The sequence below is a fragment of the Epinephelus lanceolatus genome, chromosome 24, assembly GCF_041903045.1.
Source record: "Epinephelus lanceolatus isolate andai-2023 chromosome 24, ASM4190304v1, whole genome shotgun sequence".
Taxonomy (NCBI): domain Eukaryota; kingdom Metazoa; phylum Chordata; class Actinopteri; order Perciformes; family Serranidae; genus Epinephelus; species Epinephelus lanceolatus.
Genome location: NC_135757.1, coordinates 18,457,676 through 18,464,151, shown reverse-complemented (window position 1 = coordinate 18,464,151; position 6,476 = coordinate 18,457,676). Strand labels below are relative to the sequence as shown.

The 6,476-nt window shown below is 37.8% G+C and overlaps 1 long non-coding RNA gene across 1 annotated transcript; it reads left to right on the top strand.

The window, feature by feature from the left end:
• The first annotated feature begins 1,316 nt into the window (after positions 1-1,316).
• On the top strand, positions 1,317-6,273 carry LOC117250161 (uncharacterized). Its single transcript, XR_004501064.2, has 6 exons — positions 1,317-1,412; positions 1,540-1,610; positions 3,460-3,596; positions 3,692-3,724; positions 5,797-5,920; positions 6,136-6,273. It is a non-coding gene; the product is annotated as an uncharacterized LOC117250161 (long non-coding RNA).
• Positions 6,274-6,476: the final 203 nt, after the last annotated feature.

The following is a 6,476-nucleotide window of genomic DNA, read 5'->3' as shown; positions in this document are numbered from 1 at the left end:
TAAAGGGATAGTTTGGATCTTTTGAAGTGGGGTTGTATAAGGCACTTATCTATAGTCAATGTATTACCTACATGAGATGGCAGTCAGCATGCTCACAATTTGGAGAAGCAAGCAGTAGTACTTGTTAACAGCTTCAGTTCCCCATCTACGTATGCCCTTGTTAAGCCACCTGACTCCATTGACAAAATTAGTCATTTTACCTCCCTGAACTAGGTAGCTGTTGGTTTTCCACTGCTTCAGTCAGTTAGTTTGTTTGTGCAGTTGTGTGATTTTGGTCAATCTGAACTAACCCTTTAAAATGCCAGAGTCACATAATAACATAAAAACACTAACTGATTGAGGCAGTGGTAGACCAGCAGTTCCTGTGTTCAGGGGTGTTAAATTAGTGTTTTTCTTAATGGAGTCTGGCTTTGAGGAGGGGGATATAACAGTTTCTGCTCTGTGTTGGAAGTCACAGCTGATGGCAAGGTAAAGGTAAAGCAGTAAAAATATTCTAATTATGGCATCCACTCTAACTGATACTATTTTTTTTTTTTACTTTTTTAAGTGGCTAAAATGTGTTTTGCTGTTGCCTTACTTCACAGTAGAACAGTTACGCGAATCCACTGGTTCAACTTCACAAAATTAAGGTAACAATTTGCATGCATTTTTAATGTAGTTCCAAATCTGGCCTTACTTGTAATCTGACAAACTCAATTTGTTTAATACAACCAACACAATTTGCTTTGACCTCAAAAACCTTAATTAAGTTGCACCAACTTATTAATTATCCAAAAGTTGTGGTTACATTTAGTGGTCAAATTATTTTATTTAAGATATTCCAACTTATTTGTTTTAATTCCATGCTACTCAAAAATGTCAACTGTTTTTGATTTTGACCAACTTCTTAAAATAAGTTGTCTAAAACACTTTAATGTAACAAAAGTATTTTTCTATGCTGAAAAACTTCTTCATTTTAAGTGTTATCCACTAACCCCATGTATCTTTTTTTAAAGTGTACATAGCTTAGGTGGGGGGCGACTAACAGCAACTGTAGGTAGTACACTGACTATGGAAAAGTACCTCATACAGCCCCACTTCAAAAGATTCGAACTATTTCTGTTTGACTTATTATTTTCGAAAACTACAACACAAGGTAAATAATGTTAAAATCATAATGTTAAAACATATGAATATAGTACTGTTACTACAGTTGAATAATCTCTAACAATATGATTATATAAAAACAATCTTACCTTAAGGTGCACATCTTGTGAATTCCCTATCTTCTGCAAGGATACGCAGTTTGTCACATGATGTAATATTTCTGCAGGTGTAATGAGTGGGAGTACTGCAGACTGCCCAAGGCCACCTCAGTGCTGTTCATCTGTGAATATTCTCCGGTTCAGCTCTGTGTAAGAAAAGAGACCTTGGTGAGTATTTTTTTGTTACCTCTCATCTCAGTTTCATACATGTTGATAATATTTTAGTATTATTCGAGACGTTTTGGTAAACAGAATTTTTCATCCTTGTTGTTGTCCTGGTTTGGGGGAAGGACAGCTAATGGGAGTGAAGAGGCAACAAGTATGCAGTGCTCTCATGTTGACTGAGCCTAACATTCCTCTGAGAAGGTAAAAAAAAAGAATTTAAAACATGTAATACCAACAAATAATTATCACAATGACACTTTAAACTCTTTCAACACATCAACAGGAGTTACAACAGGAAAGAGTGTGAGCTTCCTGTTAGCCATAGGCACTCTTGGAAGCAGTTCCAAGTGTGACTGTTCCCAAATATCTAATGAAAAATTATTTCAGCCAAGTTTGAAACATCTAGTAATATACAAATTCCAAAAAAGGTATGACTTATTATTTATGCAAGGTGTATCACTGCATGCCTATGTCCACATGATAATGAAGAGCTATCACTCTGACTGTTTTAGCAATTACACCCAGGAGGAAACGTGCAGGTCATGATCATGGGAGAAGAGTGGACAGTCATAGAAATGAGCCTCATATTATTCAGAAGTGTCATATTATTAAGAAGTGTGTCCATAAAACATCATGAAACAAAACAAGAGATTAAAAATGAAGAAACTAAACAGCTCTTTTTTGTTGGGACATTTGTGGCTTTCCACAGCACTAGGGCTAAAAATTAGAATCCCAGCACCAATGACAGTAGCCTTAAATCAGTATTAGTATCCTTCATTCAATACCCATGAAGTGAATGGATCAGGGTTGGTAAACTTTTTTGTCCATCTGCCACTGTGGCTGTTTTTGAATCCACCAGCCACAGTGGAAGATGGACAAAAACGTTTACCAACCCTTCTGTTGGTAACACATTATATTACTTCGTTACTGCTAAAAAGTAATATATTACTGTAATATGTTACCCCAACACTGTTCCTAAGAGTTCTCCTTTGCATCATACATGCATTTGGCCATGTCATTGAGTTAGTTTGCTGTCTCTCTCAAGTAGCTGTCCATTCATCACTCACTCTACAGCAAGAAACTGAACTTCAAAATAAAAGCTCTGTGCCAGAAATTCACTAGACTTAAAAATAAGGTGTTTTTACAAACTTGATACTTGTGAGTCAACTACATGACCCACCAGTTGGGAACCACTGCGATAGATTACCATTGTTTTTCTTTGGCTAATGAGTGTGTGAAGCAAGTCTCACAGCCACTTGCATATTTCACCAGCATTTGGCTGATGCTAATTTGCAACCCTTGAATGGAATAGCGTGCAGACATTCAAATGATTTGGTAGCATCTCGGCACACAGAACTGACAACTGTTTGACTTAACCACACCACAGACTAAATGGGTTGTAGCTGCAGGTGTGGGAGTGTGTGCTAAGTAGTGGGGCCAGTTTGTGAGAGTCTTCCAGCACCATAGATATTAATAATCAGATACTGGATGGCAAGATGGCGCCTATTTATGCCAATGGAGTTGTTGGTCTGGCTCATTCTGGGTTTCTCCCACTGGCCTTGCCCGCGAATTCCAGCTGGCTCATAGACTTCACAATGTGATGACGTCATCCATTTTTAAATAATTTTTCTGGGCTCGCGGAAAGTTTAAAAAATATTAAACATCCTTGGATAAAAAAAAAAAAAATGATAGAAAGAGTCATAATTCACCTTGTTTGCACAGTTTTACAGACGATAATAAGAAATGTAAGATGTAAACCTCATTCTTTATATTTGAGTAAATGCGCTTTCCATTACTGGTCATTTGCTGTAAATAGAAATTGTTAAAACTATTAAAATAAACATCTGATCCTACCATAAGACAGACTTTAAACTCATTTTCTCAAGCCTGTCTTTAGTGAGTACAATAAAACGGCTCCAGGAACACACACACACAATAATATTTTGAAGTATTAGTCACGCTAGGATATCTACATTTAATTGTAGATAGAATTATCTGCAATTAAATTAAATTCTGTTTAACCCCAGGGCTGTTCACTGTTGGGTTTTAGCATGCTCCTACTTCAGGATGTATGAGCTCATAGGAACCAAACGAATAAGACATTGTATAAAGAGCTGAGGTCTGCTGTCTCATCGTCACTTGCTACAGCTGACAAAATGCTTTCAACAAGATTGAAAATCATCGCCTGTGAGTACACGACCTGTTGTTGTCTTTAATACTCCTTAACTGTGTCCTTTATAGGATCCATAATATTTTCAATGTTTGTTTTTTTTATCTTTTAGTCCTGGCTGCAAGTTGGTGTTGGACATCTGATGGTAAATTCTTACAATTTATATCATTACTTTCCTTAATTTACTACAGTAGGCTACATGTGTGCACAGTATGAGCAAGTGAAATGTCTGTCTAGCTTACATATGAGGTGTCTCAAGATTTAGAAACATACAATTGTATTGAATATAATAACAGTAAAAAGTCACTGGACATGCTGTTTTGTGCTATGACCTATTTAAGTGCTGGAAGTTGTTATTTATGTGACAACGCCTGAATGCAACACAAGCTCAGCATGAGTGCCGTGCTACGCTGCTTGTCTGTGCATAACAGCAGTTTGTTGATGGTTATTTAGGCTACACACTGTCCATAACAATAACTTCGTCAGCTGATAAACTGCACCAGGCTCGGGGTCAGGTTTGGTCAGGAAAATGCGGCCCAAGCTGCTCTAGCATGCTCACCTGTGTGTGGCAGAACTCCACCGTGCGCGATACAGAGAGCAGAGGAGAATTGTTAATGCGTGACCATGTAGAGACAGAAATGACACGATGACATAACACCATAAATAGTATATTGTTATGTTATTATATGAAGCATCCGTCGCGCAAAATAATATCAATGGGGCTGTGGGCAGGACATTGTTACACAGCTGTGCCTGTGACTTCAGGCAGAGAGACTGCTGCATCAGAGCCGAAGGAGCATGTTTTAAAATACATTTATTTTATCAATTAGTTATTAACTTTTACTATTTTTAGCAACTTGCCCGATCGGGCAAGTGAGTTGTTAGTTTACATGCCCGACCTTGAGTTTTACTTGCCCCGGGCAATCGGGCAATCCTTATTGTTGAGCCCTGCACCACAAAAAAAAAAAAAAGATGGAATAATATAGCTGTATTCAGTAATCGTAGGGTTCAAGCCAGCACAGAGCTGTGAACGATCAAGATTTATGAGAGTGTCTGACATCTGGATTAAAGATAACTAACAGGTTCATAAGGCGTTCAAACAGACACCAATTCATTTATGACCGTACCTGTGCTGGGCCACGCTTTGTGCTCTTCTTTGGCAACGTTGTCGCCCCCCCCCCACCCCCATTAGTCAATTATGAAAACATTTTAAGGAATCACTTCAACATCTCAAATAAAAATATCCACCAAGTTTGGCAATGTTTGGACAAACTGTCATTGCTTCATGGCCAAATTTTCCACAAGGCCAGTGCACTTGTTAAGAACTAGTAGTGCCCCCTATTGAGCAATTTCAAAACAATTTTACACACATGGTCAAACATTGTTATAAAACATATCTTGGGAGTTTGATTTGTGTTATGCCACGCCCATTTTTTGCATTCATAGCGCACCTCTATGGTCAACTTGAATGAAACTTTCAGTGTAAGTTTCAGGTACTTATGTGGACATATCCTGTAAGTTTTGTGAGGATTGGCTAAAGGATTGTGGAGTTTGGTCTATTGATATGCTGAGCCGTGCCACTTTTGAGGTTTATCGGTCAGTATCTACAAAATGCAGTAAGATATTAACACGCTTTATGCAACTTTTGGTGACTTGGTCCATTAATAATCCACAAAAAATAAGGCGGCAATCGAGTGACATTTTAGTAGATGTTAAAAATGTACTAACAGGTAAAAGGTACTGGTTTTTGAGGCTTTGAGCTAGACTTGTCTCTCCAATTTCAAGTTAATCAGACTTACATTGAGAGGAGTCTGGCCTTTCAAAAATTGAGTTTTTGGGCCTCAGTTACAGCCCGACTGGGGTCATATTTCTTAGACAGCAATTGCATAAAACTTTCAATCATTGATGAAAATTTCATGTGTCTGAGATGGACTATCTCCCAGGAATTTGGAAAAACATTTCTTGAGAAACAATATTGATTACAATCCCAAGGTTTAGTCAAAAATGAATAAGACATTATTAGAAAAGTCCATATCTGTCTTTTTTGGAAAAATGTAAATTCATTGTATATCTCTCAAGGTTTGCATTCATTATGTGATGACATTTTAGTGGGTTTATCAAGCAAGTTGCATCAACTGTTAGCTGGTTAATCTCAGTTTAAGTTAGTTCTTGTCAGTGTTACAACAAATTTTATGTTAATTTCTGTGTCACCCTCAGAAAAAGGAGGCCTTGCCATTGTGAGGGCCAGTTTCAGACGTTTCGACCAGAACACCGTCACTGTAACCCCTTCAGAAATGACCCACTCTGCAAGTTAAGACGCTGAAGACAGCATGAGAAGCTTGTATGTATTGGTTCAAAACACAAAAGACTGAGTGGAAGCAGAGGGAATGCATTTTCATTTTGTGCTATAAAATAAAACTAGTTTTAATAACCAGCAGTAGTGCTTCTCTGTGTAGTAAGTGTAATAATAAACACATGTCCTGTGCACAGTTTTGCAAACAGTTGAAGCATTTAATGTGTCATGTGACGCCTGAGGATGTTTTTTGTAACTTTTAGGAGGTTTGCTTCTGACAACAGCATCCCAGAGAGGAGCAGCGACTTCATAATTGGTTCCATCACATTCATCCACTGGCTTCTTCCAAACACATGTCAACAAAGATGTGATGGAATGAATTAATAAAAGAGTGCATCTAATGACTGTGTTTGTCTTTTCTGAAAAAGTCGTATCCACACTAGTGCGATTATTTTATGAACATGCGAAAGTCAGCTCTGCTTAAGACCAAAGAACAGAACCTGTCTTTCTTTATACATGTTTATTTTACTCTTAACAGGTGTTTGCTGCTGGCAGTAGCAGAGAGTAGTAGATGGGCTGGGGTGAATGGTTTGTCCATGTCCTG